We start from the raw sequence: 16,587 nt of genomic DNA on the forward strand, positions 1-16,587 counted from the left end.
AGTCGAGTGATCTGGAAGGATGCATTTGTGTTTCTGCATCATCCTTCTGGCAGGAGGCCTAAGGGTGGGCCAGAGCACGTTCTGATCTCTTCTGACTGCCTCTTTCCGTGATGTGATGCAGTGTGACAGACAGGCCTAGCTTCACCAGGCAGCTCAGCAGAGTGGGTTGGGCCAGGATGGCTGCAGGAGTCTGCTCTGCTGGCAGAGCTGTGGAGTTTATCCTGTCTCCAGTAATCCCATTTTAGGAGGGATTACCACCAAAGTGTAGGTGTGCGGATACAGATCCTGGGTGGAGACCTGCTGTTTCTGGATGGAGATCTTCTGTTTCACCACCAGCAGTCTTGAAACCCTATGGAGGAAGTGGAGGTGGAAAATGCCATCAAGTATCAGCCAACGGAGCTGTCAAAGTTCCACAGCCCTCTTCCACCAAGATTTTGGCTGAGGTCCGAGAAATACTAAAGCAGTGGTCCCCAACCTTTTTATCACCGGGGACCGGTCAACGCTTGACAATTTTACTGAGGCCCGGTGTGTGGGGGGGTAGTCTTTTGCCAAGGGACATTACCACTGCCTCCTGAGTCCCTGCTCCACTTGCTTTCCCACTGGCGTACCTAACTTCCCATTGCCAACAGCAGCTGTGCAGTGCCATGCTGAGGGGGAGCCCCAGCCATGGTGGCCGCCGGAGAGCACCAAAGGTGAGCCAGTGGCAGAGTGGCAGGGCAGCCCCCAAGACAGCAGCCAGGGAGGAGGACGAGGAGGAGCCACGGCCCGGTACTGACTGATCCACGGCCTGGTCCCGGTCCCCGGACCGGGGGTTGGGGACCACTGTACTAGAGGGCTTCCCTCTTCGCCTCTCCTCCCTTCCTCATTTTTTCTCCTCCCTCTAATTGAGGCTCCCTCCTCTAAAGGAAGAAGAAGATTTTGTTTTTATACCCCGCTTTTCCCTGCCCGAAGGAGTCTCAAAGCAGCTTCCAGTCGCCTTCCCTTCCTCTCCCCACAACAGGCATGTAATCTAAGCACACCTCCACGCATTTCCCCACGCTCAAGGCACCCCCTTTATCCATCCTGTGCCTCAGGGAGAAGAAAATATGGGGGTCAGCCTGTTGTCCCAGCTGTGCCAAGGAGGGGCCCATAGATGTTAATCAGCCAGCCTCAACCAAATACCTGGTGGAAGAGGTCCGACTTGCATGCCCTGCGGAGCTGCAAGAGCTCTCGTCTGAGGAAGTGGGCATGCACACGAAAGCTCACGCCTTGAATAAATCTTTGTTGGTCTTAAGGGTGCCCCTGCTGGACTCTGCAACTTCAGGCTGCCCACCTGAATCTGTGCTGAGGATGAGAGGCAAAAGAATTGTGGATTGAACAGATCTCTCTCCCAGACCAAACCTTTTTCTCTTTTTCGATAAGCTGCTTGCTGCGTGGGTAGCACAGAAGGCCTGGGGCCGTTTGTGGTTCTTTGCAACCATCATGCTCCCTTTGTCTTCACTACAAAGGATACTCCTCCTGTTAAAAGGAAAAGAAAATTGGCTGGCAGCAGAGAGGGCAGAAGCTCCCAGAAATGAAATCTCAGCTTTTGGCTTCTCAGAGGCTGCTCACCTCCCTTGCGTGGCTGTTCTGTCGGTGAAGCTCGCAATGGCTCTAGTGGAGTTCCCATCCTTGAGAACAAAACATGGATTCAATGCAGTGCTTCAGTGCTGTCCTTTAAACCCAGAGCACAACATGGATTTAAATCTCAGCGGCGTTGTATTTTCCAAAGTGCTTTGGTGCATTTATGGGCTTCAGTGCTCATTCTTCATGGGACTTCATTTGTGTATAATTGATAATTGTGTCATTCCTAATAAGATTCGCGTTCAGATACCTTTATTGGCATATGATGTGAAATACAAAAAGCAACGAGAAATAAAATTCCAGGCAAAGGCATAGAGTACAGTGAAAGGGTCTTACGTTGTGCAGCTGATCTGCATCGGGTAGATTGGTCCTTAATTATAAGTATTATATTTTTATTTTATTATTTTATTTGTTACCCACCACTCCCAAGAGGCTCATGGCAGGTTACAGAAAGTCCAGCGAAAATTCCCAATTAAAACCCATTAAAATGGACAATTAGCAATGCAATAAAACAGCATAGCAGCAGCAACATGGTGGAACCCACAACCCCTCCCCCACCCTACTTCGCGAGGGAGACAAGAATCACAGATGGAGTTAAATACCAGGGGGACCCTGTTGATCTTCCTCACTGATGACTGATAGGATTTTTGCCATGTCCACTATCCGTGAAGGCTCCTTCATACGTAACAGCATCTTCACCAGCACACAAATACTTCAGATTTCCCATAAAATCCCCAGATAATGATGGAACATCTGACATTTGGGGCAGTTGAATAATAGGTGGCTAAAGGAATCTGGTACATTGCACCCATGCTTCTCTCATTTCGGGGAATTTGAAGGTAACGACCTCTTGATAGCTTTGAAGGAAAAATATTTAAACGTGCAAGGAGAAAAGCCCTTTTTGGGGGGTAATCATCTAAAACTTGTAGGGATAAGGGCATAGATTTGTAGGACCAGGGGATGTCCCAGTGACCAGGTGAACAGATCCTATAAGTTGAGGGGCCAGTAATTTGATCTACCCAAAGAAGTGTGCCTGGACACGAAAGCTGAGCCCAGAATTGAACTTTGGTGGTCTTAAAAGTACTCCTGGACTCAGACTTTGTTCTGGGGCTTCAGACCAACACAGCAGCCCTCCTGAATGTGTCTGAGGCCTAGGCCAGGCTGCTTCTGCTTTCTCAGTGATCTTAACAGGCCTTTTCCCACTCCAAGCTCTGGCGTGAGTTTTAGCCGCAAATGGGTCATCTTGAAAGGGATAAGATACAAACCTACCAAGCCAGTTGTGGAAATTCGTGGCAGTCTGGACCAAAAGGTCAGTTAGGCTTGGACTGAGAGCTTTTGACAAAGTTAGTGGCAGTTTTTCAGGGTACCTTTGAAGTGACATCAAAGGAAAACCAAATTAAATCCCCATTTTGTTCCTTTGGCAGTTTATTTTCATCTACTCTTAAGAACATTGTCATTTCAGAACATCTAGCTTCTTAACCTGCTTTCTCTAAAAGCTGGTGCCGGAGCTTTTTTTGAATGAATGAAAGTTCTTAAACTCCAGCCTATGACAGAGGGCAGCCGATTAAATTAATTTGGTAGGCTTATTTGCTAGGCTGATTTAAGACTGACAGCATTTGGGAAAAACGTCCTACACTTCGTGAGTTCCAAGATTTTTTGCTCCTTTCATTCTTTGTTATTAAAAACTTTAAATATTTAAAAATTAAGCTCAGGAAAATATAAATGCAAACAAAATATAAATACGAAGAAAAAATATGAATGCAAAGAAATTCTATTGTGGTTCTTCTTTAACCTGCGGAGCGGATAAAATAAAGCCCTGAGGGCTATTGGGGAGGAGTTAGGGCGGGTTCTGTCCGTGATAAAAACTCAAAGGGGCGACACGGCTCCTGATTCGCCCCTACGAGTGCCACTCAAGGGCCAGGCGGCCTTGCACGCCAGGGGACCCGCCGCACCAAAGGCCACGCGGCCTTCCGTAAGTCCTCCTGCCTTCCCATCGCCCTAGGGATCAAAGATGTGGCGTCCCTGCTCCTTTCCCGCCCCCCCCAACACCACGCGACCAGCCAACTCCTACTACCCCCCTCCATCCCCAGGCCCCTTCCCGCCATGGCTGCCCACGAAAAAAACACCCCCCCCACACACACTGCAGCACCCACCCGCCGCCCACTACCCCCCCACTCTCCCCAGACCCCTTCCCGCCCTGCCCCGACACCCACCCGCAGCCACTCACCCAGCCGCCGTCCCCGCACTTTCTACCCCCAGCCCAACCCTCCCTTTCCCTGGCCAATCCCCACTCCCCGACACCGAACTCACCTTCCGCTGGTCCTTCTGCTCGCTGCCCCTTTCCTCCCATTTTGCTGCCACCGCCAGCCAGTGCGGCCTGCGTGGCAGCCGGCACGCTGGAAAAATGAACAAGGCATGCGTGGACTCATGTGCATGCCTGGTTGCAGACGTCGACGGCCCGCCGCAGCCCTGGCAGCCCGCCCCCTGCAGCACGCATGCCTGGACTCCCGAGCATGTGTGCTTCCCGTCCCCATCGCCCGCACCGCACCCCCGTCCAAACGGCGCCACTTCCCCACCTTCCCCCAACAGCTGCCGCCAAATGGTCAGAGGACCTTGCCCAGTACCTGCACTCTGCCCATTTTCAAAAATGGGCTTTCTTCCCAGTCCAATAATAAAATAGAATACAGGAGCATTGACTTCGATGGCCTGGATTAGCTTGATCTTGGTAGATCTTAGAAGATAAGTAGGGTCAGCTCTTGTTAGTATTTGGATGGGAGGCTGGCAAGTCAGCTGTGACTCCATGGGTGTTTCCACCACCATGATACAAGGCACCCTAATGCTCACTGTCACTTGCTGTGACAGCCCCTGGAGTAAAGAGGGGATTAGAGAGATTCATGGAGAATCAGTCTATCAATGGCTACTAGGCATGCTGACCAAGGGGAGCCTCCACATTCAGAGGCACTAAGCCTGTTGATCCCAGAGCCAGCCAGCAGGAATCAACATGGTAAGACCTCTGCTTCTACACCCTTTTGTTGGCCATCCAGAGGAACTGGTTGGCTCCTGCGTGACATGGGAGGCTGGATTAGATAGGCCACTGTGTGATTCAGCAGGGCTCTTTTAATGTTTTTATAGTATTTCATAAATGAACAAATCTCTTCTTGTTCTTCAGTACCTCAACAGAGGTTTTAATCATAGCTTTCCATTGAGCCAAGTGGGAAGAGTGGGCTATAAACATTTAATTGTTGTCGTTGTTCAGTCAAGGAAGTCATGGTCCTCAGTTGCAAGACCTGAGTGAAGCTGTTAACCATCAGGCGTTTTGTAGGTCTTTGATTCATAGGGTCACCATAAATTGGAAGTCACACACACACACACACACAGTAAGCCAAAATTCCTAGCATTGTCACCTTTTTTGCTGTACTACAAAATATATAGATCTTTAATACCAAGAACACCGAACATGTGATTTTTGATTGCTGTAATTACAACCAGTTGTGTCAGGAATTGCTGTATTCCATCTTCACTGACTTAAAGGCTACTTCAAGACAAACCAAATAAAGGATAAAAATAAGAATTTATCCTATATTAATGCCAAATATGCAAGAGTAGCCATTAAAAGTAGTGGAACAGGCTTCCTCGGGAGGTGGTGGGTTCTCCATCTTTGGAAATGTTTAAACAGAGGCTGGAGAACCATCTGATGGAGAGGCTGATTCTGTGAAGGCAAAGGGGTGGCAGGTTGCAGTAGATGAGCGATTGGGATGTGAGTGTCCTGTATAGTGCAGGGGGTTGGACTAGATGACCCAGGACGTCCCTTCCAACTCTATGATTCTATGATTGTAGAGGGTTGGACTAGATGACCTATGAGGCCCCTTCCAACTTTATGATTCTATGATTGTAGGGGGTTGGACTAGATCAGTGGTCCCCAACCTTTCTGAGGCTGGGGACCGGCAGGGCATCAGGCTGCGCCCGCGCGGACCGTGCCCGCAGGCCGCGCCTCCTCGGGCCATGCCCGCGCATCGGGCCGTGCCCGCGCATCAGGCTGCACCCGCGGGCCATGCCCGCACGGCCGCGCGGCCCGGCCCTGATTCTCTCTCCCCGCCCTCCCGCAGTAAGATGCTTCCCGGGCCGCAAGCTTGCGGCCTGGGAAGTTTTTTACTGTGGGGGGAGCGGGGAGAGGGAGCCGCGGCCCGGCACCGGGCCGCGGCCCGCAGTTTGGGGACCACTGGACTAGATGACCCAGGAGGTCCCTTCCAACTCTATGGTTCTATGAATATGTACAAGGATTAGGATGGATCTACTGAACATATGAAGCATTTGGGAACTTTTAACCAATCTTATATTGTGTTCTTCTACTACCAGGATGTTTTTCTGCCTCCAGATTTTGCCAACGTCAAGCTAGCTGCTGTTACTCTGTGCTACACAACCACATGGTTCTTTCGGAGAACAGAGGCTGAGTTAAACAGAGCTAATTCTGGATCACACTTCACTTCAATTTATTTATTTATTTATTTATTTATTTATTTATTTATTTATTTATTTATTTATTTATTTATTTATTTATTTAATACCGCCCTTCCATACGGCTCTGGGCAGTTTACATAAAAAAAAAACATTTTGGAACATTTACATAGAACACTATCAAAATCAATATCAATATAACAGTATAACAATAACAACAACACACCAATTAGAACAACTGGAACAGCACTTCAACAATAACTTTGACACTCCCATTTTACATGAGATGCCGCGAGGTTGCACCTTGCATTCTCCAAGCCCACAGCTGCTTTTTGGTAACAACCGTCCTCCGGTCCTCCTTAATCATAAGCAGGGGGGACAATCGGCTTTAACAGTCCAAGTGGATTAGACCGGGCACATTCTCTCCTCTGGCCCTCCCCCTCCCCCTGGCCTGGTTAAATGTACAGGAATTCTTGGCTGTGGCTGATGATTAGGAGGGGGCTTCAGTAGTTTTCTTGGGGAGCTTATTTGCAGCAATTCTCTGTAGGGATGCCTGAGGAGGGCTGGTAAGTTGCAGGCCAGGAGAGGCTCGCCTTTTCTCTCAGTAATTCTCTGGGCCATTCCGCACAACTTTAATATAGCACTAGTCTTGCATTTTGTTTTCGCCACTAAAACTACATTCCGCATGACGTCGCACACAGTCTGCAATACACCTGCAACAGTAGCACCAAAATTGCTTAATTGTAGCGATTTCCGGGGAATCGGGAAAAGTGGCTTCACCCTCAGAAAATGGCTACACTCTTGCCAACAACCTGCAACACTTGCGAAAAAGACCTGTGCGTCCTCTATGTAGTGGCTGCAACAAAGTCCCTCCCCCTGGCTCTCTCCTCCGAACTTCCGGCGAAGCAATCACCATTTTTTTCCCCCTCGCAGCGAGCGGGGAACGCAACGAACCAGTGAGGCTTGATTCGCCCAGCGAGGCTTCTCCGGCTACAGTCCCTCCACAGAAATGCTTTAAAGCTCCCCTAAGTCCCCAAGCACAACACAGCCTCGTTTATCAGTGCTGTGGGGAGTCCAAGGATAGAAAGGTAGGGAGCCACTGCAGCAATCTGATGAGGTTGGCTAACCTACCATTTTTGAAAGCCTCCACGATTCTTGGGTCGAGCCTCGGGTCTCCTAGCTTCTCAGCTGCTTGACTTCAGCGGCTGTTGAACAGCTTTGTGGCTGCTCAGTGGCTGAGGTGGTGGAGTTCCTTTTCCTTCTGCCTCGGTTATCTGCTCTTGCAACTGCATAGTAGGTGAGAGTGATTCTCCCTCACGCTCTTTCCAGGATTGGGGCAGGAAATCCAAGGATGCAGGGGACGGCGGAAACTGCAAAGCCTATCAGGAGAAGCAGAAATTGACACCCACAAAGCAACCTCAGCCAATGATCTCAGCGAGAAAGGAGGGCTATAAATAAATGAAGCAAATAGAATACTGTCTGTGACACAGGCTGTGATGAGCATCAAATGGGGAAACTTAAAAAGAGAACCCGGCGTATATAAATAACCGACTGGCTGGTTTGTTTACACTTTATTTAAGAAGCTGACTGCAGAACAGCATGTGGCATCAGCAGATTTGCAGGAGGAGGGGTGAAGAGGATTCCTATCTGGTGGTGTGAGAACGTGCTTGCCTGAGTGAATCGCTGCCTCTTACACTGTACGCCAGGGGCAGTCAAACCGCGGCCCTCCAGATGCCCCTGCCTGCTCATGGGAATTGTAGTCCATGGACATCTGGAGGGCCGCAGTTTGACTGCCCCGGCTCTCCGCGATGGATACATGGAAACTAACCCGCTGAATAGGCTGGTGCTGCTTGTGAGCGGCTCACAACTGGGGGAGATCACTGGTGGGGCGTTGGAGCATCGAGTGGGGCTGACATATGTGGCTTCTCGTTGTGATAAGCTCTAAGGCAGCGGTTCTCAACCTTGGGGTCGCTTGGCCCCTTCCCTGGGTCGCCAGATTGCGGCAGCATGTGAAGACGGGTGGTGGCGGGCGGAGGCGACGGAGCCATGGCAATGGCCGCCTCCATGCCGCCTTGATTGTTGTGCGCATGTGCACACATGCACATGCTGCCGCCGCCACACCAGCCATCGAAGTTGGGGTCGTGGTGAAGAAAAGGTTAAGAACCGCTGCTCTAAGGGTCACTAGGTCATTGTGGAAGACCTGCAAAGCAAAGTTTGAGTCCAGGGGCACCTTGAAGACCAACAAAGTCTAGTCCTGGGTAACTCATATGCATGCACACTACTTCACATTCAGAAACATAGTCACTATCCATTTTCTGGCCTTGATACCCAAATGGCTTATTGGGGTGGTGGGCTTTGGCATGTGAGTGGTGTCTCTCCCTACCCCCCCTCCTTGGATCGGTGCAGCCATTCTCTGGTCCAGGTGACCCTTACTTGGGATAACTGATACCAAAGCCATTTCATGTTAGTGATCATCCCAAGCAGCCCCCTCCCCCCGTCCAAACTTACTGTGCCAGTAGGGAGAGCCCCCCCCCCCCTAATCTCTGACTTGTCTCTAGGAGCTTGGGAGGTCAGGCAGGCAACTCCTTCCAGAAGAAGGGTTGTTTTTTATACCCCACTTTTCACTACTCAAAGGAGTCTCAAAGCGGCTTACCATTGTCTTCCCTTCTCTCCTCAGAACAAACCCCCTGTGAGGTAGGTGGGACAGAGAAAGCACAAGAGAACTGCAGTGTTGTGTGAGAATAGGACTATCAGGGCTGTGACTGGACACCCAGCTGGCTGCATGTGGAGAAGGAGTGGGGAATAAAACCAAGCTCACCAGATTAGAAGCTGCTGCTCTTAACCACCACACTATCAGCTAGCTGTCTCAGGTTTGATTTCCAAACCTCCAGTTGCTTGAAACTGTGTACCGTGTACCACTACTACCACTACTACTATTTCTTATTCTTATTCTTGTGTCCTGTAATTGCTGACAGGTCACCCTTTCTATCACGCCCACCTGGAGGTTTGCAAACCTAGGCCCCAAGAAACCCCTCCTTTTTCTTATTTTTGCTTTTAAACTGTGGAAACAACATGGGATAAAATCCTCCTTCAGCTGCTTTCAGAGCTCATGTGTTTATCAAGACCTCCATCTGTGGGTTGTCAATTTCACACGTGACTTCTCCTGTTCATGCCAAGCAAAGCCTGGTCCAGCTCGAAGCATGCAAAGGGATGTGTAAGCGTTGGGTTCATGATCTGACAGCAGAGATTGGTGGGGAATAGAGGCCACCATCTTGGGGGTCTTGCAGGGGTCCGTGTACAGCTGCCAAACCTCTGCGGCTTTTAAAAAGGGGATGGAGCTGCTACTGGAGACAGTTCTGTTGGGTCTCTTTTTATTGCTGCCTCCATTTTCTAACTCAAGGCTCAAAGTATAATGGACAAAACCCAGCCCAAAGAGTATGAGTTGCTCCTGGCGGGGGGGGGGGGGGAGAATACTTATATCAGTTCCTCCTCTTATGAGTAAGCCCCTGAAGGGCTGAAGAAAATATCCGTCTTCTTCCATTGATTTATTCAAATCTTTTTAGACTATTCCCCAAGCTGTATGCCCCACAGTGGAAACTTTAAAAGAATGCCAATCGAAAACAGATCAAAACCGTAATTTGAAATGAGCAGCAGTTATGTCTTAAAAAGGAGAGATAAGAGGCAGGCAGGCCCCCTCAGAGGCGGGCCCAATGATAACGCTTTCACTTAGAATTACCTTCAGTTGCATTTGGGAATAATTGTGTTGCTGTTTTCAGTTTCTCAGACGGAATTTATGGATGTTGTTTCTTATCTCTTCCAGCAAGCAATTTAATTATCCCCCCACCCACCCCATGCAGTGTCTTCCCCCATCTGTATACAATAACACCAGCAGGCTAAGAAGAGATAGTTTTTATATGGCATCCTCCCTTCTCATCCAATAAGCTTGTCTCACCCAGGGGCCAATGAGTTCCCCTGGAGGGCCAGCCATAGGGCATGGAGGCCGAGGCCTTCCCCTGAGAAGACCCTCAGAAGAGCCCTGCTGGGTCAGACCAGGGAGGGTCCCTGCAGTCCAGCCTTCCGTCTCACCCATGGGCCAATGAGTTCCCCTGGAGGGCCAGCCATAGGGCATGGAGGCCGAGGCCTTCCCCTGAGAAGACCCTCAGAAGAGCCCTGCTGGGTCAGACCAGGGAGGGTCCCTCCAGTCCAGCCTCCCGTCTCACCCAGGGGCTAGCCAGTTACTCTGCAGGGCCAGCCACAGGGCAGAGAGGCCGAGGCCTTCCCCTGAGAAGACCCTCAGAAGAGCCCTGCTGGGTCAGGCCAGGGAGGGTCCCTCCAGTCCAGCCTCCCATCTCACCCAGGGGCCAGCCAGTTCCTCTGCAGGGCCAGCCCCAGGGCTGAGATGCCGAGGCCTTCCCCTGAGAAGACCCTCAGAAGAGCCCTGCTGGGTCAGACCAGGGAGGGTCCCTGCAGTCCGGCCTTCCGTCTCACCCAGGGGCCAATGAGTTCCCCTGGAGGGCCAGCCATAGGGCATGGAGGCCGAGGCCTTCCCCTGAGAAGACCCTCAAAAGAGCCCTGCTGGGTCAGACCAGGGAGGGTCCCTCCAGTCCAGCCTCCCGTCTCACCCAGGGGCTAGCCAGTTACTCTGCAGGGCCAGCCACAGGGCAGAGAGGCTGAGGCCTTCCCCTGAGAAGACCCTCAGAAGAGCCCTGCTGGGTCAGGCCAGGGAGGGTCCCTCCAGCCTCCCGTCTCACCCAGGGGCCAGCCAGTTCCTCTGCAGGGCCAGCCACAGGGGTGAGAGGCCAAGGCCTTCCCCTGAGAAGACCCTCAGAAGAGCCCTGCTAGGTCAGACCAGGGAGGGTCCCTGCAGTCCAGCTTCCCGTCTCACCAAGGGGCCAGCCAGTTCCTCTGCAGGGCCAGCCCCAGGGCCGAGAGGCCGAGGCCTTCCCCTGAGAAGACCCTCAGAAGAGCCCTGCTGGGTCAGGCCAGGGAGGGTCCCTCCAGTCCAGCCTCCCGTCTCACCCAGGGGCCAGCCAGTTCCTCTGCAGGGCCAGCCACAGGGCAGAGAGGCTGAGGCCTTCCCCTGAGAAGACCCTCAGAAGAGCCCTGCTGGGTCAGGCCAGGGAGGGTCCCTCCAGCCTCCCGTCTCACCCAGGGGCCAGCCAGTTACTCTGCAGGGCCAGCCACAGGGGTGAGAGGCCAAGGCCTTCCCCTGAGAAGACCCTCAGAAGAGCCCTGCTAGGTCAGACCGGGGAGGATCCCTGCAGTCCAGCCTCCCGTCTCACCAAGGGGCTAGCCAGTTCCTCTGCAGGGCCAGCCCCAGGGCCGAGAGGCCGAGGCCTTCCCCTGAGAAGACCCTCAGAAGAGCCCTGCTGGGTCAGGCCAGGGAGAGTCCCTCCAGTCCAGCCTCCCGTCACACCCAGGGGCCAGCCAGTTCCTCTGCAGGGCCAGCCACAGGGCAGAGAGGCCGAGGACTTCCCCTGAGAAGACCCTCAGAAGAGCCCTGCTGGGTCAGGCCAGAGAGGTTCCCTGCAGTCCAGCCTCCCGTCTCACCCAGGGGCCAGCCAGTTCCTCTGCAGGGCCAGCCACAGGGCAGAGAGGCCGAGGCCTTCCCCTGAGAAGACCCTCAGAAAAGCCCTGCTGGGTCAGGCCAGGGAGGGGCCCTCCAGTCCAGCCTCCCGTCTCACCCAGGGGCCAGCCAGTTCATCTGCAGGGCCAGCCACAGGGCCGAGAGGCCGAGACCTTCCCAAGAAGACCCTCAGAAGAGCCCTGCTGGGTCAGACCAGGGAGGGTCCTTCCAGTCCAGCCTCCCGTCTCACCCAGGGGCCAGCCAGCTCCTCTGCAGGGCCAGCCACAAGGCAGAAAGGCCGAGGCCTTCCCAAGAAGACCCTCAGAAGAGCCCTGCTGGGTCAGGCCAGGGAGGGTTCCTGCAGTCCAGCCTCCCGTCTCACCCAGGGGCCAGCCAGTTCCTCTGCAGGGCCAGCTACAGGGCAGAGAGGCCGAGGCCTTCCCAAGAAGACCCTCAGAAGAGCCCTGCTGGGTCAGGCCAGGGAGGGTCCCTCCAGTCCAGCCTCCCATCTCACCCAGGGTCCAGCCAGTTCCTCTGCAGGGCCAGCCACAGGGCAGAGAGGCCGAGGCCTTCCACTGAGAAGACCCTCAGAAGATCCCTGCTGGCTCAGACCAGGGAGGTTTCCTGCAGTCCAGCCTCCCGTCTCACCCAGGGGCCAGCCAGTTCCTCTGCAGGGCCATCCACAGGGCAGAGAGGCCGAGGACTTCCCCTGAGAAGACCCTCAGAAGAGCCCTGCTGGGTCAGGCCAGGGAGAGTCCCTCCAGTCCAGCCTCCCGTCTCACCCAGGGGCCAGCCAGTTCCTCTGCAGGGCCAGCCACAGGGCAGAGAGGCCGAGGTCTTCCCCTGAGAAGACCCTCAGAAGAGCCCTGCTGGGTCAGGCCAGGGAGGGTTCCTCCAGTCCAGCCTCCCGTCTCACCCAGGGGCCAGCCAGTTCCACTGCAGGGCCATCCACAGGGCAGAGAGGCCAAGGCCTTCCCCTGAGAAGACCCTCAGAAGAGCCCTGCTGGCTCAGACCAGGGAGGGTCCCTCCAGTCCAGCCTCCCGTCTCACCCAGGGGCCAGCCAGTTCCTCTGCAGGGCCAGCCACAGGGCAGAGAGGCCGAGGCCTTCCCCTGAGAAGACCCTCAGAAGAGCCCTGCTGGGTCAGGCCAGGGAGGGTCCCTCCAGTCCGGCCTCCCATCTCACCCAGGGGCCAGCCAATTCCTCTGCAGGGCCAGCCACAGGGCAGAGAGGCCGAGGCCTTCCCCTGAGAAGACCCTCAGAAGAGCCCTGCTGGGTCAGGCCAGGGAGGGGCCCTCCAGTCCAGCCTCCCGTCTCACCCAGGGGCCAGCCAGTTCCTCTGCAGGGCCAGCCACAGGGCCGAGAGGCCGAGACCTACCCAAGAAGACCCTCAGAAGAGCCCTGCTGGGTCAGACCAGGGAGGGTCCCTCCAGTCCAGCCTCCCGTCTCACCCAGGGGCCAGCCAGTTCCTCTGCAGGGCCAGCCACAGGGCAGAGAGGCCGAGGCCTTCCCCTGAGAAGACCCTCAGAAGAGCCCTGCTGGGTCAGGCCAGGGAGGGTCCCTCCAGTCCAGCCTCCCGTCTCACCCAGGGGCCAGCCAGTTCCTCTGCAGGGCCAGCCACAGGGCCGAGAGGCCGAGACCTTCCCAAGAAGACCCTCAGAAGAGCCCTGCTGGGTCAGACCAGGGAGGGTCCCTCCAGTCCAGCCTCCCGTCTCACGCAGGGGCCAGCCAGTTCCTCTGCAGGGCCAAGAACAGGGCAGAGAGGCCGAGGCCTTCCCAAGAAGACCCTCAGAAGAGCCCTGCTGGGTCAGACCAGGGAGGGTCCCTCCAGTCCTGCCTCCCGTCTCACCCAGGGGCCAGCCAGTTCATCTGCAGGGCCAGCCACAGGGCCGAGAGGCCGAGACCTTCCCAAGAAGACCCTCAGAAGAGCCCTGCTGGGTCAGGCCAGGGAGGGTCCCTCCAGTCCAGCCTCCCGTCTCACCCAGGGGCCAGCCAGCTCCTCTACAGGGCCAGCCACAGGGCAGAGAGGCCGAGGCCTTCCCAAGAAGACCCTCAGAAGAGCCCTGCTGGGTCAGACCAGGGAGGGTCCCTCCAGTCCAGCCTCCCGTCTCCCCCGGGGCCAGCCAGTTCCTCTGCAGGGCCAGCCACAGGGCCGAGAGGCCGAGACCTTCCCAAGAAGACCCTCAGAAGAGCCCTGCTGGGTCAGGCCAGGGAGGGTCCCTCCAGTCCAGCCTCCCGTCTCACCCAGGGGCCAGCCAGCTCCTCTACAGGGCCAGCCACAGGGCAGAGAGGCCGAGGCCTTCCCCTGAGAAGACCCTCAGAAGAGCCCTGCTGGGTCAGACCAGGGAGGGTCCCTCCAGTCCAGCCTCCCGTCTCCCCCGGGGCCAGCCAGTTCCTCTGCAGGGCCAGCCACAGGGCCGAGAGGCCGAGACCTTCCCAAGAAGACCCTCAGAAGAGCCCTGCTGGGTCAGACCAGGGAGGGTCCCTCCAGTCCAGCCTCCCGTCTCCCCCGGGGCCAGCCAGTTCCTCTGCAGGGCCAGCCACAGGGCCGAGAGGCCGAGACCTTCCCAAGAAGACCCTCAGAAGAGCCCTGCTGGGTCAGGCCAGGGAGGGTCCCTCCAGTCCAGCCTCCCGTCTCACCCAGGGGCCAGCCAGCTCCTCTACAGGGCCAGCCACAGGGCAGAGAGGCCGAGGCCTTCCCAAGAAGACCCTCAGAAGAGCCCTGCTGGGTCAGACCAGGGAGGATCCCTCCAGTCCAGCCTCCCGTCTCCCCCGGGGCCAGCCAGTTCCTCTGCAGGGCCAGCCACAGGGCCGAGAGGCCGAGACCTTCCCAAGAAGACCCTCAGAAGAGCCCTGCTGGGTCAGGCCAGGGAGGGTCCCTCCAGTCCAGCCTCCCGTCTCACCCAGGGGCCAGCCAGCTCCTCTACAGGGCCAGCCACAGGGCAGAGAGGCCGAGGCCTTCCCAAGAAGACCCTCAGAAGAGCCCTGCTGGGTCAGACCAGGGAGGGTCCCTCCAGTCCAGCCTCCCCTCTCACGCAGGGGCCAGCCAGTTCCTCTGCAGGGCCATCCACAAGGCAGAGAGGCCGAGGCCTTCCCAAGAAGACCCTCAGAAGAGCCCTGCTGGGTCAGACCAGGGAGGGTCCCTCCAGTCCAGCCTCCCGTCTCACGCAGGGGCCAGCCAGTTCCTCTGCAGGGCCAAGAACAGGGCAGAGAGGCCGAGGCCTTCCTCTAATGTTGCCTCCTGGCTCTGAACATGGAGTTCCCTTTATATACTATGCCTAGTATCCGTAGATAGGGCACCGTGGCTCTGTCTGATCCCATTTCAAAGCTGTCTATGCCTGCGGCAGCAAATTCCCCATTTTGACTGCTCTGGCCCCTGGAGCACACTTCCCAACGGTGTCGCTGTCTTGCTTTTGCCCCAGAAGCAAGCAGGACAATTGTGGTAACTTACAGAGGGATGGATTTTCTTCCTTCCTGGGCTCCCGTGAGCCACCTTCTCCAGAGACTTCCAGGCCCAAAAAGCTAAAGCAGATTAAACCCCTTTCTTTCAACAGCTATGCGGTCGAGGTGATTAAGACACACGCTTTGCCTTGAAGCGTCTTCTGCTGACTTGGGGGAAAGTGTGTCAACATTAATTTCAGAAATGCTGGTGGGGGAGGGTGGTGTTGCATGCCTCCTTCAGCAAATCTCTCCATCTGCTCAAGACAAGCTCAGGAGCGCAAGTGAGAGGCTGGCAGCTTCTGTGAGGTTCCCCCTCCCCTCCCTCTTCTCCCTTGCATTGTGTCGCGGGGGCTTTCTTTTCTTTGTCGGCAGCTTTGAGCATGCATGTGTGTGTCATCCCTGCAGCTGCACAAGCCGTCTCTCTGGCAGCCAGACAACTGGTGCACATGGGAGAACATTTCACTGTGGTGGTGAGTCAGTCATTGTCTCCGAGGGGCCCCACACTCCTCTCTTCTCCCTCGCCCCCCTCCTCCCCCCCCCGCATACTTTGTCTCAGCAGCCTCTTCTTGACATTTGTGTCCCTGCCTTCGCATCCCACATGGCTCAGCTTCCAAGCACGCACACATTAAACTCCCTCCACTTGTGGGTTATTTATGCTGGGCAGGAATAATATATATATATATGGGAAGCAAAGAGCTCCTAATTGGACCCCTTTGTTCAAGAGCGTGGAAGCGTCGCCTCACCGCCCAAGTTGGGGAGAAGTAAAGGACCCCTTTCGTTCGTACTCATGATCAGATCTTGTTGATGCGAGCCTCCCATGTGCTCAAGCGTCAGAGGAGGCTGTCTGCTGTGCTTCTGTATGAGTTACTATTTGGGCCATGGCTCTTGAGCCTCAGGCCAGCTTGGGCCAGTGAATCATTCCCAGTACAGCGTGGCAAGTTGAAGGCGTCCTTTCCCTGGAGGAGGCTGCCTGTTAGGTCTCTGTTTGATTCATTACTCCGGAGAGCCTGTCAAGCGGGTGATGCTTTGAGAAAAGTGAACGGTTCTGGAAATGAAGGGGGAGGGGGCTCCTCCGACAGTCGTTTCAGCCCCTCTGTGCAGTGTTGGCACCAGGAATGAACGTTTCCTGGAAACCTTGAAACCCCCTGAGGGGGGAAGGGGGGGGATGTATGTTCTCATCAAACCAGGATTTGTTCTACAGATTTATGGATGTAAGATGCGTCATTTGTCTCTCCCTCTTAGAATATAAAGTTGTGCTACCGGTATAATTATGCAATTTCAAAGTGGAAATGCCTTGTGTTTGTTTCCTAAAAGCTAATATAATCAGTAAGTGAGGGATTATTTTGGGGGGAGGGGGGGCATGTGGAAGTTCTACCCCAACCCCCTACCTCAAATCTCCAGCATGAACAGGCTGGTTTCTCCCTCCCTCCCTTCCCCCTGCCCCATTTTACTTTTCTGTAGGAAGTGAAAAGGTTTCCTAGCAGATTCTGTTCAGTATTTTCCGCTGTTCCCATTTACAGGCTG

The 16,587-nt window shown here is 54.9% G+C and overlaps 1 protein-coding gene and 1 long non-coding RNA gene across 2 annotated transcripts in view; one reads left to right on the forward strand and one right to left on the reverse strand.

The window, feature by feature from the left end:
* SLC16A2 (solute carrier family 16 member 2) overlaps positions 1-16,587 on the forward strand; it is a 113,118-nt gene that overhangs the window by 37,042 nt on the left and 59,489 nt on the right. The gene's annotated exons all lie outside the window — the stretch shown is intronic.
* Positions 6,087-15,429, reverse strand: LOC143822439 (uncharacterized). The gene is made up of 2 exons (XR_013226151.1): positions 15,074-15,429; positions 6,087-7,436 (listed from the first exon to the last, which is right to left on the reverse strand). It is a non-coding gene; the product is annotated as an uncharacterized LOC143822439 (long non-coding RNA).

This window comes from Paroedura picta, chromosome 13, assembly GCF_049243985.1.
Source record: "Paroedura picta isolate Pp20150507F chromosome 13, Ppicta_v3.0, whole genome shotgun sequence".
Taxonomy (NCBI): Eukaryota; Metazoa; Chordata; class Lepidosauria; order Squamata; family Gekkonidae; genus Paroedura; species Paroedura picta.